At 40.8% G+C, this 17,492-nt stretch overlaps 1 non-coding gene across 1 annotated transcript in view; it reads left to right on the top strand.

Annotated features, from left to right (window-relative positions):
* Positions 1 to 17,492, top strand: part of LOC123771834 (uncharacterized) — a 54,950-nt gene that overhangs the window by 6,532 nt on the left and 30,926 nt on the right. The window contains exons 4-6 of the transcript XR_011230674.1: positions 5,383 to 5,557; positions 7,857 to 7,940; positions 15,315 to 15,459. This is a non-coding gene — a transcript (uncharacterized protein). The remainder of the gene's footprint in view (positions 1 to 5,382; positions 5,558 to 7,856; positions 7,941 to 15,314; positions 15,460 to 17,492) is intronic.

Genomic DNA, 17,492 nt, shown 5'->3' with positions numbered 1-17,492 from the left:
CATTGTTTTCAAAGTGTAAGCACTTTAGAAGTAGCAAGAACCTATCTTGTGACATGTACTTGTTGAAAACTGAGGTTGGAACAGTGTAGTCTTTGTTGCAATAATATGTTTTGTTTCACAGCATGTATCATCATCTTACACAATGCAAGAAACACACACACACTTCAGCCACAGTTGTCTCTTTCCATTGTATCATAGGTGAAGCTGCAAATAAGCCACATGCAGTGAGTTGTACTGTTTCTGTTGACTTCATCAACAAAATGGTTCATGTATGGCTCATCAAAATAAGCCATAAAATATTTGCTTTCACTCATATTGTCACCAGTATATGGGAAAGCGGGTGTAACACCGCTGCTTGCTCTGTCACCTACACATGAGTCACCACATCGCTGCCACCAGCACAAGCATCAACACCATTGCACTGTTTTCTTGTAATAAAGCTCCGTTGGCCAGGAGATGAATGCGCTTCTACACTACAATAGGTCAACCACGAAAAGCTGAAGTGGAAGCCTCACTGTTGTTAGTATCCACATGGCTGGTGACATGGCACTTGGCAGGTTGTGCTGTTGAGACGGCAAATCTTTGCCTAGTAATACCACCACAAGAGCCACTGACACTTGGTTCATCTATGCTACTTATATCAGAAACAATGTCATTGAACCCAGGAAATGACTTATCTCCTACATTATCACATTGTTCAGGAGTGGCAGATAGTACAGGTGATAAAAATGTCAGTGGTGTTGACCTCAGACAGCATGACAGGGACAGGGCTGGTGAGAGTCGTATTCAGTACATGTTCTCTGAATCCTCATCTTCGGTGTCGGTATCACCTGTATCCGATACTTTGTGTAAGGTCTTTATCACGCTTTGGTTCATCAACATCAGTCATGTTTCTCTTCAAAGAGTATGTCCTGAATTTCATCTTCAAATAGTGATTTTTCAACCACGCGACTCGGGGGTGACAAATTGGAGCTCAAAGCATGTGCGTCGGCCATGGTTGTCTCAGTTGATACTGAGCCTACCTGCGGCCGTGGGGTATCCTGGGAGTTTTTTTACAAAACTAGCGGACGCTCACTGGAGATCTCAGGGCCTCCGTCTGGTACCCAACCTACTGCTTGCAAGTTTTGAATCTTATGATATACTAACAAACATTATATGTTGGTGGGTGCACCCCATTTCTCCATGATATCAGTGTGTGTGCAATACAGTGGTTAAAGAAACCATCACGGACAGAAAGGGACACCGTCAACTGAGAGCAAGAAAGAAATGCTAGAACACAGTCCAGACACCAAGCAGGCTCAGGTGATGCATGAGCAGGCCAGAGGTAAAACAAGGTTGTAATGTCTTACAGCTTGGGAAATGGAGCAGAGATAGTATTAACCCCGAATGTAATGCAGCAACAGCTCTGCCAGCACTACACAATACGAGGCAACGATATTCAGCATGGGATACTGATCGAGAAAAAGCCAAGAAAGAAAGGCGAGTACAACGTAGATAGAAGCGGAAGAGCAATGATGAAAGGAAAGGAAGTGGTAAAAGGAGAGCCACAAAATCTCGTTGAATATTGTTGCAGAGTAGAGAGAGCCTGTCCGGAAAGACTTAAATCCATGGGATAGGGAGGAACTGACAAACTCGACAGTGAGGAAATGATTTAAAAAGACCATGAATCGTGGGATCAGGAGTTGGCAAACCTGGGTGCCTCCCCCACTCCACCCCCCCCCCAGCACCATATTGGAGAAAATAGCTCGGAAAGGGAAAAGGAAAAAACGGAGAGGGCCAGCAGAAAGGGATTGTGCCAATTCTTGCGCTGAACCGTGAAAGAGCCAGTCAAACCATGAGAAACCAGCTTCCAAAACCAGAGAGCATGGATGGAGAAAGACTGGCCAAGGGAACCACACAAGTCCTGGCACCTGACTGCACAGATGGCCATTCTTCGACCAACAGCATGTGATGCCCCAGCTCTTCCCAACTGCCTTGAACAAGAACAAAATCCAAAAAACAGATTGACAAGCTACAAATGCTGAAAAGAGGAACTACTCAATAACATCTTGGACAAAGAGGAGAGGAGAAAAGGGAGAGAAGAAGAGCAAGGGCTGATGATGAATTCAAAGAATGGGCCAAGACAGCTTGCCAACACAAGAGTCAGGCAGCAGAGAACATGGTCATCGCCTTCCAGAGCACTGGGAGAATACAGCTTAGGAAATGCAGCTGGCGCAACAACAACGAAGGCCATGATCTCCCTTGCCTTTGGCGGGAAGGTCCTGGCCCTGAGGAGGGCCAGGATACCCACAAATTGGAACCCAAATACAGGCTAACATGAAGGATCATCCACCATAAGTACTGCCGATAACAGGGGAACCTGGCCATGGAGATGCACGGGACCCACAGTCTTGAGAAAGAGCAGGAGCACACAGGCAGTCATTGAGAGGCACAAATGACAGGTCCCTCAGAAACACTTGCAGTACAGTTATCACACCTCACGCCAATTCAGCATGCAGATAAGACAAAAACTGTGCCAATCACCAAATAATAACTAGGGATTGTCTGCCAGCCAGGAAGACTCGAGAACCCCATAATGCACCCAATAAGAAGAAGACCCAACTCAAAACAGGAAGGTCCATCAGTGAAGCAAAATTCCGGGTCTAGATGGATGTATGCAAGAAGAACCTCCCGAGCTGCTGCAGGAGGTACCCGAGAGAAAGGAGATCTCATAAAGGATGGGGAGAAATTGTGTAAGCAGAGAGTGATCTGTTTTGATTCGCCTACCTTTCTGGGTCCTTTACTGGTTGATGGGAATTATGATATTCCGTATTTGCCTGGCATAAAAGACACACTCCTATTTTACAAGGATATTTTGTGGAAAAAAAAAAGTTGATTTTGTACCACAGCTCTTACCATCCTTCAAGATCAGCTGTGGTGTAGTTGTTTATATTTTGGGCAAGAGAATTGCTATACAGGATGTGAAACTTGTATTTCTGCATGTGATGTTTTGTTGTTGCATCAGGCCACTAGGGCAGGTGCATTCGGCGGTGGTGGTGCACCATCACAGCGCACCCTGGTGGTGGTGGTGCCCCATCACAGCGCACCCGACGGTGGTGGCGCCCCATCACAGCGCTCTGGTGTTGTCATTCATGCATTGCAAATGGGCTGACAGGCGGATGAAAGTTGAACATTCCTTTCAAATTTCTAGGATAATTTTTCATTTAGATAATGATTAAACGTGTGTTGAAGGTAACAGTCATAATAATGTATGACATATCAGGTGTGGGTTATGTGTACTGGTTAAGATGATGCGAGTTTCCTTCATAACTGCCGACCTATCGTAAGTTTGTGATTACAGACTGTGATAACTCGGCTTGCTTTCAATATTTTATTATTAGCAACATACTTTTGTGCTTAGCGAATTTACCCAGTATGCTCATCCGGATCCCTAGCCTATGCCTCTTAGTCTCCCATCCATAATACGGCCACATTAGATGCAGCGCACTTTATTGATACATTTAAAAATAAAAAGTGTCGTGTATGCCGGCAAATACAATAGTTGGATTTAAATGTAACTTATCTTCATTGTCAACATATCATTTGTTGAGATTAACTTTTGTCATGATGCTGTTTCATTTGTTGTACGGTACTTTAAATATCGGGTGACATGATATATAACTTAAAGTACTTTTCCTTTTGGTCTATTGGATTCATTTACATTTTTTTTAGTATTAGCAGACCTTGATTTATTGATGATTGAAAAGTGATAGTTTTTGCATAACCAACTTGCTGTGATTGTAAGGAATTTGTTTAATCAACGTTTACCAGTATAGTATTTTGATAGTACTATATAGTAAAATTATTAGTAAGTAAAATCTTTGTCCTTTATATCCTTTTCAATGCTGGTTAAAATTGCTATGTTATACCAAACAAAATTACTTTCAATTACTGTAGCTTAGGATGATATTTTCTTACCGATTTATTTAACGATATAATCACAGTTGATGTTAATTGACACTTGAGCAACTTTGGATTGCTTTGGATTTTTTTTAAAGAAAAACAAATCTTTTCTCCTTCTAAGTGTGGCTTAACTCTTGATGAGACTAGGTGTTCCATTGGGGGGCAGGATCTTTAGCATTTATGTTCAAAGCTTATATGTAGCCAGTCATGACCAGGGCTTGACACAAGTTTCCAGGTCTCGGTTATACTAATATCAGCCTTGGCCCTGCAAAAATAATTGGTGTTTGTGGATGTTTAATTAATAATAATAATAAAAATGTCTTTGCAAAAGTAATCTTGTTCTTCAACCACATATTCATAGATTTCAAATTAATAAATAATGATTATGTCACCAGGTTAACAGGACTTTAAAGGTAAGGTTTTATATTACCTACTTTCTCTTATTTAAGTTTAAGGCTTGTATTTTTTCCCATTTTTCTCAATTAGGATTTTGATAGATATTAAGTAGACAAAATTTTTCTCTGACCCTTACCTTTTTTCAAATTGGAGGCCAAATGTGCCTTAGATTTTTGTATACTAGCTAAAGCCCTGGTCTTGACAAATATTTTTCCTACTTTTATTTTTATCTGAAGAAGCAATTTCCCCAGAGCAAAAATGTAGGATAAACTTTGGCAAATGTAATTTACAAGTTAGTTTTTGTATGTGGCAGATTCCTCCATACTTACATACTTCCCTCCCATGTACTCCAATACAGCATTGAGCTACCCTAGTATTGGTTAGCTTCATAAGCAAGTACATACTTGTCCACCTACTCACTTGCTACATACCTTACCTCTCCTAAGAAGCCCTTCTCATATTCATTGTGTCATCAAACTACATACTCATTCCTTGTCTATTGTCAATTCCTTTGCTATTTTATATCTTTACTGCGTCATCTCTTTATCTAGTACACGCAGTCTGGTCATCACGTTCCAGTATATTCTCATGCCTTGATGGCTTCATTGATAATCTCTACAACACACTTTCCAACTACCAATAACAAACCAGCAGTTTGTATTTTTTCCCTCAATCGGTTATTAATTTAAAACAACTGACAAAACTTTTGAAAACATATTTTTATCAGTGATGGATGTTGGTACAAGTATCAGAGAAGATCAGTATTACGTGGACTTGCATTTAGTTAGAATCTTTAATTACTAAATGCACACACAGGCATGGCAACTACATGTTGCATGGTTAATGTTTTTTTTTTTTTTTATTAGATATGATATTTGAATTTCAGAATTAGTTTTATTATAAATCTAATGTGTAGATATGATAGAGATATCAGAGTGAACTTTTGCAATTGCTTGAGCTCACCAAGATGTACTGTATTTAGATCATGAGGTTTTTGTAGAGCAAATATACTTGTATTACTGTCTTACCTTCCTTAATTCACAGGCTTCTTGAGGCTCACAAACGACTACAGAAGGTGAACCAAGGTCTTGAAGATAAGCTATTGCGTTTGGTGGACCGCACCGAGAGTGAGAAGTCTAGTTTGGCTGCTGACACTGCCAGCCTCACCACAGCCCTCACCACAGCTGCACAGGCTATTAACAGACTTAAACAGGAAAATGTAAGTTCAGTGATAGGAGTTCAGACAGACATTTTCTCACAAAGACATTGTTCTATTTTTTGTTTTGTCATAAAATTCTTTGAGTACCACTTAACCATTTTAATGTTTGTATACTGTACTGTTTACAGATTTATATATTTTTGTTAACATATGAGAGGTTGTCCCAGATTAATGTTGGACCACAACTGTGTTCAGCTAAGCTAGGACCTGTGTGCAAGCCACTCTCAGTAATTATCAGTAGCAAAAGATCCTGAGGAGATCCTGCCAGATGTAGATCATGTCTAATCTCTACCTGCTGGTGCGGGGAAATCAGAGTACTGTACTTAATTCATATATCAAAAAGTATGTTTTTTATTGGGCTAGTATAGGTGGAGGATCTGTTTATGGGACCAAATCAGCAAAAGTCTGCAATATGAGGGAGAGAGAGAGAGGATTTTCTGAAATACCATGGGCTTAACATACGAATTTATTCACTAAAATTAGAATACAAAACAAAGATGTATTTACACATGGAAATGGCATAATTGTCTTTATAAGGTGTCATAGGCAAACTGTACGCACAGTACATACTCCTGGTGATGATACTCGGGTGACATAATGCAACCTAACCTTAACACTGGTAATACTGACCACCTTAACAATAACGGCTACCTAACACCACTGCCATACATCAAACGACAAATTGGAGCTCAAAATGATACTCGGGAAATTAAATTGCATGCACAATAAAAGACTAACATGTGTTTGGAATACAATCATAAACACGTGCACTGTCAAGACCAGCAATCCATAGGATGTTTCGCTGTGAATGGGCACACCAAACCGGGTCAAACTCGTCCACTAAACTCGCTGGGTCTCATTTAAGCACATAAAATGCAAGTCAATTGTGTACACAAGATAAATACATTTTACTCGCTCTTCACTCACTTCACATACGAGCACTCTTGTTCTGTAGCCAGTGTTGAATGGGGAGATGTCTCAACCAGAGTGTGATTGGAATGAGTACAGGTAGCTGTCTAGGGTGACAGTGCTCTGCAGCTCAAGGGAGCACTCGTCTTTTCCATTTGACAGCTTCCACGAGAATGAGGAGGAGGGAGCCAAGGGCAGATCAACCGAGCTCCTCACATCACTTACATTAAAGGCTTCTGACAGAGCACCCGTCAGAATGCCATTTCAACCATACATGCATCTGACTGGCTGAACTCTTGTCTCTGCTGATGAGGATGGGAGCAGTAGGAATGGGGTGATTAGAACTGATGGCTGGGTCAGGTCAGGTCAGGTCAGGTCAGGGATACCTGACACACTACAGCTAACTTTGGGGTAAGACCCCCATCTATGATTATACAGGCTCATTATAAAAACTGCTCTCCACTAGTGTAACCAGGCATCGTATGTCATCATACACATGATTTCTGAACTGCTGATACAGTTTCCGATCCATGGACACTTGACACAAGGAACTTGTGCCCTTGGATATAGGTGAATACCAATGCTCAGTGTACAGCAGGCACAGGACTGCACGGCATTGCTCAGCACAGCAGCCATGGGGGGGGTACAAGACTAGATGAGAGTACACCTTTCTCTCTCAGAGGTTAACACCCCTGTGTGGCCTTGGGTCGGCTTTCTCAGCTGTTTTTGTTATACCTACTGTGCTCCCTTCTCCCTGGTAAGAGCCTGTGAGCCATGGCCTGAGCCCACTCGTTCGCCCCATGGCCATGAGGCGAACGAGTGGGCGCTAGATTTATAGCATTGTCAATCATTTGTTTACATTGTTTGGGGAGTTGTATGGCTGTTTTTGAGTCTGCAGGTCTTGGAGGCAGCCAGCTGTGGTCTGTTTTGACTCGCTGACTTTCTGGGTGCCTTCCTCAGTGGTGGCATATATGAATAACTTACTACCTCGGCTCCCTGCACCTCTGTGAGGGGACCAGGTTCTCTGCATCTGATGACACCTACTGGATGGCAGATACATCGGGAATGATAACTTCAGGGAGCCACTGGGGCTCAACGAGAAATTGGCATTTCATTACATTCAGTGTTTGTACTTTTATTTACAAAAAACAATGTATGTTCCTATTAGAATGCTTGATGCTGTTGCTAGCCTTTGTGGCCTTGTAAATTGTTTTAGAAATCAAAGTAGGCCAAATTTTTACTACAACTTGTGGCCAATACAAAGTAAAATTGAAGTACAGTACTCTTTGAAAATTTTTTAGAGAGATGATGTGAGAGGTATGATATTATTGTAAGCTCTGCCTGTTATGTGGGTGAAGCTGCTAATTCTGCATTTTATTTTAAATTTCAGGACCGGTACAAAAATGATCTTAATCTGGCTATCCAGTTACTTCAGTGTAATCCATCAAAGTATGCTTCTCACAAACTGGATTCTGTAAGTACAATTCTTAAGGATCAATGTTCTCCATGTAATAACCTCTGCCTTAATTAACAGTTAAGAAAATCCTGTGCCTTATCACCTGTTTCATGTATTTTTTAACTGGTCCAAGTCATAGATGTTATTCATTCCTGTTACTGATCTTAATACTATCACACGTGGTGCAGGCGCGCCGCAGACTTGGACGTCATGCTCCTGACGGTGCGGGCGAGCGTGTGGCGACACCGAAATGTGTATGCTCGTTTCAGTTTTCCCACCTTAATTCTCGTGCTACGTCGTTCGTTTTGGTATCAGTGTGTTCGCAATAGAATTCCCTATAGGGGTATATGTATATAAGGTCCAAAAGCTCACCGTGACTCCCCACAGCGAAGCCTAAAGTCGGCAAAGCTTCCTGTGAGCGCGCAAAATCAGTAAAATGTGTATACTCGTTTCAGTTTTCTTACCTTATTTTTCGTGTTATGTCGTTCGCTTTGGTATCATTGTGTTCACAATAGAATTCTCTACAGGGGGTATATGCATACAAGGTCTAAAAAACCGGCGTGACTCCCCACAGCAAAGCCTAAAGTCGGCCAAGTTACCCGTGAACGAGCACCAATTGGCACACCTGCAGAGTAATGTATATACTCGTTCAGTTTGATGGCATAAATTTTTGTGTTGGGTGTTTAATTTTGGCATTAAATTGTTCACAAAATAAATGCGCATATTTTAAAACTAGTCCCATAATAATAGAACAATAAATGGAATTTTAACAAATATTTTAAGTTTTGGAGGCTCATCACCACAAAATTATTTATATATTTCCAGTGTTTTGACACCAATTTTTGTGTTACATCTTTCATTTTGGTATCAAATTGTATGCAATCTAAAGGCGCCCATTTTGAAACCACTCACATGATCGGATAAAATTTTAATTTTTAACAAATATTGTAATGAGTGACTCGAGACCAAGTCACCTGAGCAGTGTTAATTTTCATGTTTTATTAAACAAACAGTGTGAGGCCTTGAAATTTATTGTGAATGGTGATTTAATAAATAATAATAGTCAGTGTCAGGGAACAAGCAGCCAGTGTACATATACATGTTAGGCTTATATTGTGGTCCCCCCTCCCCCCAAAGATTGAATTACTGACCCTTCCAGGATGAAACCCCACAACGAGCTGACTAACTCTTGGGTACCTATTTACTGCTAGGTGAACAGGTGCATTAGGTGATGGGAAATGCATTTAACCATTTTTAACAGGTAAAGTGGTCAGACACTCGCCTGGCATTTCGCGAGCGCTTTCTCCTGGGTTCATATCCTGGCCGGGTAGGATTTACTAGGCATCAATCCTTAACTGTAGCCTCTGTTTACCCAACATTTTAAATGGGTACTTGGTTGTTAAACAATTTGGCGGGTCGTATTCCGGGGAAAATAGGATTAAGGACTTGCCCGAAACGCTACACATGCTAGTGGCTGTACAAGAATGTAAAAACTCTTGAATATATTTAAAAAAAAAAAATTATATTTAAATACCAAATTGTGAATCGAGAACGAACCCTTATAATAGTCATTATTACTGCAACCCACTGTCACAGGGAGGGGGAGGCATTAGATAAAAGATGGACATATAGATGGTGGTGGTTAAAGGCTCATATTAGATCACCCATCCTCTTACAGTAATCTGTGGTCTTTTCTTTTATGTAAGGAACTAGATGGGGGTACCTGGTGGTGCACAGATCTTACCCCTCTCTGTTCCACTCTCCTCCTCTCACTTCCAATTTTCCCTCCCCTCTCTTTCTGTCACTTTGTCTTTTGAGTTGATCCCCAAAAATCTTCTGGGTTTTTGAGGATTGGTTCTCTACATGGTTCACATGTTGGGTGTGCCCAACATTCTCGCAGACGGGTTATCTCACCTCTGTCCCATTTCCACGGAGTGGACGTGGATGACACCCCATCCTTGAGTTGGTTTTGCAAGACATGGTTGCCCTGAAGTGGACCTCTTTGCATCTGCCTGAAACTGGCTCCTTCCGTCCTATATGGCTCCGTTTCCCCGGTTGCGAGGCTTTTGCGTTGGATGTATTTTAACTGGACTGATTTAGGTGAAGGTGCATTGTAATACCTGAGCTCTCATAGAGGACCTGCAGCAGCTGCTGCTGCAATTGCAGTAGCCCAATTTGAGTACCCAAAGAGCCAACCACAAGATATCGACATGCCATATCCTCTTGCCCAAGCAAAGTTTGCTAGAAGGCATAAGACGCTAGGGATTCAATACATCAAAATTTATAAAAAGATAAAAGGCTGTGAATTAGCCTTACCCTTGAGATGTGCCAAGAATAATTATCCAAGTGAATAAGGGAGACATACAGCAGTCTTATGTATAGTATGGGGAAAAGGGTTTAATTAAAAGTGTATGTAGCTTAACACTTTATTAAAGGAAATTAACACTAATACACATGGGTTCATTATATTACCAGTCTCTTGCAGCCACACAGCTAAACAAACAGAAAACTTATCTCTTGCCACTTGTAAAGGCTACAGAAGGATTCTACCTGAATACATTACTCGTGATATAACTTTTTAGCACTAGCAAATACTGGGGTAATCGACTGGTGTACAATGGCACACTGATAACACTTGTCAGTAAAAAATGCAGGCACTTTGCACTAGTGATGATAATATCTTAACACAGAATTGTAAAAGATCAAGGTACACAGCAATAATATATCAACTCCTGGGAAAAGATAGCACAATAACATACGACAACAATTCCACAGACATAGAGACATATTACTAGGTGAGTACACACACACATAATCTATTTATATAAATTTAAATAAATGATAAATTTAAATTTAATAAATAGACTCGTTCCTCTCAATGTTTGCTGGTGATGTAAAAATTATGAGGAGGATTAAGTCAGAGGAAGATAGTATGAGGTTACAAAATGATGTAGACAAACTGAATGAATGATCCAACAAGTGGCTACTCCAGTTCAACCCAAGCAAATGTAAGGTAATGTAACTAGGCAGTGGAAACAGGAGGCCAGAAACAGAATACTGAATGGGAGATGAAATCCTCCATGAAACGGACAGAGAGAAAGATCTAGGAGTTGATATCACACCAAACCTGACTCATGAAGCCCACATAAAAATAATAACATTGGCGGCATATGCGAGGCTGGCTAACATCAGGACTGCCTTCAAGAACCTATGTAAGAAATCTTTCAGAACCTTATATACCACATATGTAAGATCAATCCTGGAGTATGCAACCCCAGCATGGAGCCCGTACTTTGTCAAGCACAGGACTAGGCTAGAAAAAGTGCAAAGGTATGCCACTAGGCTAGTCCCAGAACTAAGAGGCATGAGTTACGGGGAAAGGCTGCATGAAATGCAGCCTTACATTCTTCCACCTAACGTCGCTGAAAGATAAGATGTACTCGAACAAAGGGACACAGGTGGAAACCGAGTATCCAAATGAGCCACACGGATGTTAGAAAGAACTTTTTCAGTGTCAGAGTAGTTAACAGATGGAATGCAGTAGGCAGTGATGTGGTGGAGGCAGACTCCATACACAGTTTCAAATGTAGATATGATAGAGCCCAGTAGGTGCAGGAATCTGTACATCAGTTGATTGACAGTTGAAAGGCGAGACCAAAAAGCCTGAAGTCAACCCCCACAAGCACAATTAGGTGAGTACACTAATATTCTCCAGGATCTAATATTCACCAGGAAAGAAAGAGAGAGATTTGACATCCAGTACCTTTCTCCCTTGGGAAAGAGTGATTATGTCCTGTTGGAAATGAAATATGCTTTGTAGTATGATCTAGAAGAGAATGGGGGCATTGAAACAGTTGATAAACTCAATTTCAAGAGAGAGAGACACTATGGGGCACTTAGAAAATTCTTTAATGAGTTTAATTGGACAGACTTGTTGCTAGGCAAGGAAGTAAAAGAGAGTGTATGCCAAATTTTGCAAAATATATGTTGAAGGCACACAAACATTCTTACCAAACAGATGCAGGACCAGAAAACAGGATTGGTTCAACAGAAATTGAGAGGGCCAGAGAGAAAAAGATAAGAAAATGGGTTCAATATAGGAAGGGGCCTAGCCCACAAACATACCAACATTACAAACCAGCAAGAAACAGTTACACAGCAGTGAGAAGAGAAGCAGAAAGGAACTTTGAGAAAGGTATAGTGGACAAATGTAAAACAGATCCAGGCCTTTTCTTTAAATTCATTGAAAGCAGGCTGCATGTAAAAGATGAAATACTGAGATTGAGAATGGGGATCATGACTACCGAGAAAGAAAAAGAAATGTATAAAATGCTAAATGAACAGTCCCAAAGTGTGTTTGTACAAAATGAGAATTTCAGAGAGCTGGACCAAACACCAATTCCAGAACATACCATAGAATACATAATTGTCTTTATCTCAAGACAAAGCGGAAAAATTACTCGTGGGGCTAGGAAGAAATAAAGTTGTTGGATCTGATGGAGTTTCACCTTGGGTGCTGCGAGAATGTGCAACTGAGCAGTGCATTCCACTCCAATTAATATTCCAGACATCTTTGTGCACAGGAATCTTAGCAGATATATGGAAAAAGGCAAACATAGTACCAATTTGTAAAAATGGTAGTCAAGAGGAACCTCTAAATTATAGACCAGTGTCATTAACGAGTGTGGTAGTCAAGACACTAGAATAATAGTTAAAGCCAAATGGTTTGAACACCTAGAGAGTAATGACATAATAACGGACAGACAGTATGGTTTTCGAACAGAAAGAGCCCATGTAACAAATCTACAGTACTTAGCTTTTATGATAGAGCCACAGAGATACTATAGGAAAAAGATGGTTGGTTGACTGGGTCTATCTGAACCCAAAAAAGGTTTTTGACAGAGTCCCACACAAGAAGCTGTTCTGGAAATTAGAACATGCTGAAGGGGTGACAGGGAAACTTATGACATGGGTGAACATTTTTCTAACTGACAAGCAGATGAGGGCAGTAATCAGAGACAATGTATCTGACAGGAGGAGTGTTACTAGCAGAGTACCACAGGGTTCAGTTCTTGCACCAGTATTGTTCATCATCTACATAAACGATCTACCAGAGGGAATTGAGAATTATGTGAACATGTTTGCAGATGATGCTAAGATACTGGAGAAGATAGGAGACATGAATGATTGTAGTGCCCTTCAAATTGATCTAGATAAAATATGTGCTTGGTGCAACATCTGGCAAAATTCATTGTGAATAAATGTAATGTCATGGAATGGTGGAATCAATGAAAATAGACCACACACAATTTACAAATGATGTGGAAAGGAATTACAGAAATCTAATAAATAACGAGACCTAGTGGTGGTTTTGATAGTAAGCTGTCGCCAGAGGAACACACAAAGAACATTGTAAGAGTATGCGTTGCTTTCCCACTTCAGACTTGCTTTTAATTACTTTATATGGATGGTGAAATACTAAAGAAACTGTTCATGACTTTTGTGAGACCAAAACTGGAATATGCAGCAGTTGTATGGTACCCAAATCTCAAGAAGCATATAAATAAACTGGAAGAGGTGCAATGGCATGCTACAAAATGGCTTCCAGAACGGAAAAACAAATACTGTAGTTATGAGGAGAGACTGGAGGCGTTAAACATGCCGAAACTATAAGATCAAAGAAAGAGGGTGAAACCTGAAACTGTAAACCCTCAAGCATTTTATTTTTTATTTTTTTGTGAGGTGCCAGATTGTAACTCGCTCCCTGTGCTTCTGACAGATTCCGGCTCTGGTCCTTGGTAGGCAAAGCAGAATTTCCATGACTGATGGGACTCCTTAGTATGGAGAAATCTCAGCTAGATAACTTAAGGGAGCCACCAGGCTCTTCCAGAAAGAGGCATTTCATTACATTCAATGCTAGCCTTTTCCTTTCTCAGTTCTCTGTTGCTCCTTTGGTCACGGACTGATTTTGTTGGCACTCGCTTCCAGTTGTAAGGTTCACGAGCTTCATGTTCGCTGAAAGTTGGGTTTTGCTTCTTTCAATTTTATTTATATTACTTCTAAGCTGCATCACTTATGAACCCATCCCTGCCCTTGTGTGGCAGTGCATAATAGAAAGTTGTTTTCACATATTCATACATTAAAACATTGATTGTAACCATGATATACATGTGCTTCAGCCTACAGTTTAGACCTATTGTCTTGTGTATGACCCTCTGTTCTGCGTGACTGAATACTAGCACTATCCTCACTTTAATAAGGCTTAATTGAAATCCTCAGATTAGGCAAAATGGTAATTAATTTTGTCAATAAAGATGCTAATAATAAATAATTTGCTGCTTTGGTCCTCTTGGTCATTTTCTTTGTTTGAAGGCCCTTCCATCCCCCCCCCCCCCTTTCCTACTAAGAATGATTTCACTGTTTTTTTTAGGAATCCTTTGATGTTGGTTTGGCTGGAAGTGCATCATTTGTGGTATCTGGTAGCACCGCTAGTGGTGTGTAGGGGGGGATGCTTTGTTTGTAGACTGCCCAGTTCCTTGTTCCAGCACTTGATTGTTTCAGGTCATTTGCAGTGTCATCAAGTTTACCCACCAGCCTGTGATGTACCCTCAGGCCTGTGATGTTCGCAAGTTTGCAGCTCTGTCTGCAGTGTTGTTTAATATGTCTTAGGCTGATGTTTATGCTCATGGGTTTTGGTGGTCCAACAAAGTACTAGCACCTTTTGGATGTCTTGGTCCGTGCCGAGCTTGTGTGGCTCCTCCACCCCTGGTGAGTTCCTTCTTGTGTTTTGTTCTCCATGGTGACATAGCAACAGGGTGCCATAATGGAGTTGTCCTAGAAAACCAGCATTGAATGTAATGAAATGCCTCTTTCTGGTGGGTCGCTTGAAGCTCCCTGGACCTTCCCTTCCCTTTTCAGGGGGGGCTTCATTTTTAGTCTTCCGGGCTCAGTGACTGGCAAGATGCTTGGGTGGATCTAGTATCTGCATTTGTGGCCACCTGATGGTGCATAGTCAGTAATAGAGGTGAACTGCCTCATGACTGCGTGGATCACTTCAGGGTCTCATTTTGTGTTGTGTTTACTTTGCTGTTGTGCATTTTGTTTTGCTCTACCTTTCTGGTGGCCTTTTGTTGGTCCGAGGGATTTCTTATCCTCGGCTTTCTGCACCTGTATAGAGGGGGGCCAGGTTTTGATCTCTGGTTCTTTGTAGGCTTACAAAGACTTACAAGAACGATCTGTGGTTTGAATTGGGTGCAGTATGCAGCCCTTGCAGGTTGCTAACAGGGAGATACCAAAGATCCCCCAGGAGGGGTTTCATTATATTCAGTGCTGGTTTTTATTGTGCTGATGAATGTAATCTTAGGAATAAACATTGCCTTTCTTTCATTTTAGCTTCCATCAGATGTCCAAAAGAAGGCCAAATTTCGTCTTGCAAGGGAACCTCGGGACAACCCTAAGCCAGAAATTAAAGTGATCAAAGTTCCAATCCCAACTTTCCCACCAACTGCAATGGTTTATTCAGTTAATAAATATTCAGGTATGTTGATGAGATTAATATGAGATATTTAACGTATATTTTGTAATATTTTAGATGTGAAAGTGTACGTACTGTATATGGTAGTGTATTCTTACATGAATGAATAGATTTGTAGCAAACTCCCTCCTGCTACATCTTAAATTTACAATTTTCTGTGTGGAACCCCTTGTGGCTCCCTGAAGCTACTATCTCTGATAGTGTGTCATACTACTAGGTCTCATCAGTCACGAAGTTCTGTGGCCTACTAGGAACTAAGAGCTAGAATCTGAACGACCCCCCTTAGAGGTAAAGGGAGCAGTGGCATTTATACAATAAGTTATTCATTTATGCCATCACCGAGGAAGGTACCCAGGAAGTCAACAAAACAAAATGACTTACTGCTGACTTTAAACAAGACTTCATCCTCCAGAAAGTTATAGAACCTCCCCCCCGCCTCCAACAATGTAGACAAACGATCAAAATTTCATGAAACTAGCACTGGTTTGCTTGCCATGCCTTTTTTTCTTGTTTGTGGGAGGAGGAAGACAGGCAAGGGTCAGCCAGCTGCTCCACCCTCGGTTCAACAAAGATGCAAATTCCCTGATGACCTGGAGGGAGGGCACTTTTTTATATCATGCATTATTTTGTTTCTGCTAAACCATTAGAACATGGTTTCACAAATATTTCTGGTCTGACCCCTCAGTGGCTCCCTGGAGTTGAATAGCTTTAGAACTATCATGCCCCACCAGGCTTTTTATGAGTCATGATATCCTACCAGGGGACGGGAAGATAACCTGGTTCACTATTAAGAGCAACGATTCTCTCCGAGGGTTGTGGAACACTGGGGTTCTATGAGCCCATGTCTGGCATTCTGCAAGAATTTGTAAAAGCATATAGAAAAAAGTACAACTTCCTGCCCTTTCTTTGTAATTTCCATCCATATGAAATCTGGGTGAAAAGCTTGCTAAGTACTTCCCTTCTTTGTCATCAGAAGAGTTTGATTGGATCAGGAACCCTTTTTGCAGAGTATCCAAGCAGCTCAGAATTTTTATTTTCTGAGCCGAGCTCAATTTAATTTTTTGCACAACACATGAACAACATTAACAAACCTATGATATGTTATGACATAGTAATATTCATCTTATTACAAGAATATTTCTTGTTTTATTTCTTGTATAATCCCAAAATATTTCTTCACATTTGTAAAATTAAATGCAAAAGCCACTGTCAGTATTGGACCTATTCTTACAAGTGAAGGTTCATACACATACAAGGAAATGTAGAATAGAACCAGTGAAGAGCAGAGGTGCCATAGGCATAATCAGAGAACACTGTAAACACCAGAGGTCCACAGTTGTTCAATACACTTCCAGAGAGCATAAGAAATATTGCCGGAACAAACGTGGAGTCTTCAATTGAAAACTGGATAGTTTTCTTCCAAAAGTACTAGACCAACCGGACTGTGGTGGATATGTGGGCCTGAGGGCTGCTCCAAGCAACAGCCTGTTGGAAAAAGCTCTCACAAGTCAAGGCCAGGCTTGGCAAATATAAGAAATCCCAGAACCCCATCCAGGTACAAGCATTTACAGTGTTTCCATATTTTAGGTTATTACATATTTAGTTATGCAAATAGTCATATTAAAGGTACTGTATTATTAAATAGTAAAAGGTAAAGGCTTCTTGTGGGATCTGTTGGTTATTGATTCTCGGTTTGTTCGGCTGGGAGTGCATCTTTGTTGTATCCATTTCTGGCTGTCCATCATTATGTGCCTGGGGTCATGCATGGGGATGGTGTGTGATTTGTCTCTCGAGTCCCTGAGTAGCTCGGGCTGCCGTCTGTTTGTGAGCGAGTGGTATGAATGAGTAGTTCAGCTTGGTTTAAGGAGACCCACTAGAGAGACATTTTATTACAGTACACTGGACAACACTGGTTTTTTGTAATTTCTGATTATCTTCACAACTGTGTGGAATCAAATACAGTAACTGTAAAATTGAATACAATACTATGTGCTATCAATGCTTTTACTATGCAAAATCAGATTGTGCAGAATATG

Source organism: Procambarus clarkii, chromosome 1, assembly GCF_040958095.1.
Source record: "Procambarus clarkii isolate CNS0578487 chromosome 1, FALCON_Pclarkii_2.0, whole genome shotgun sequence".
Lineage (NCBI taxonomy): Eukaryota > Metazoa > Arthropoda > Malacostraca > Decapoda > Cambaridae > Procambarus > Procambarus clarkii.
The sequence above is the reverse complement of the archived record's forward strand: the minus strand, read 5'-3'. Positions and strand labels throughout refer to the sequence as shown.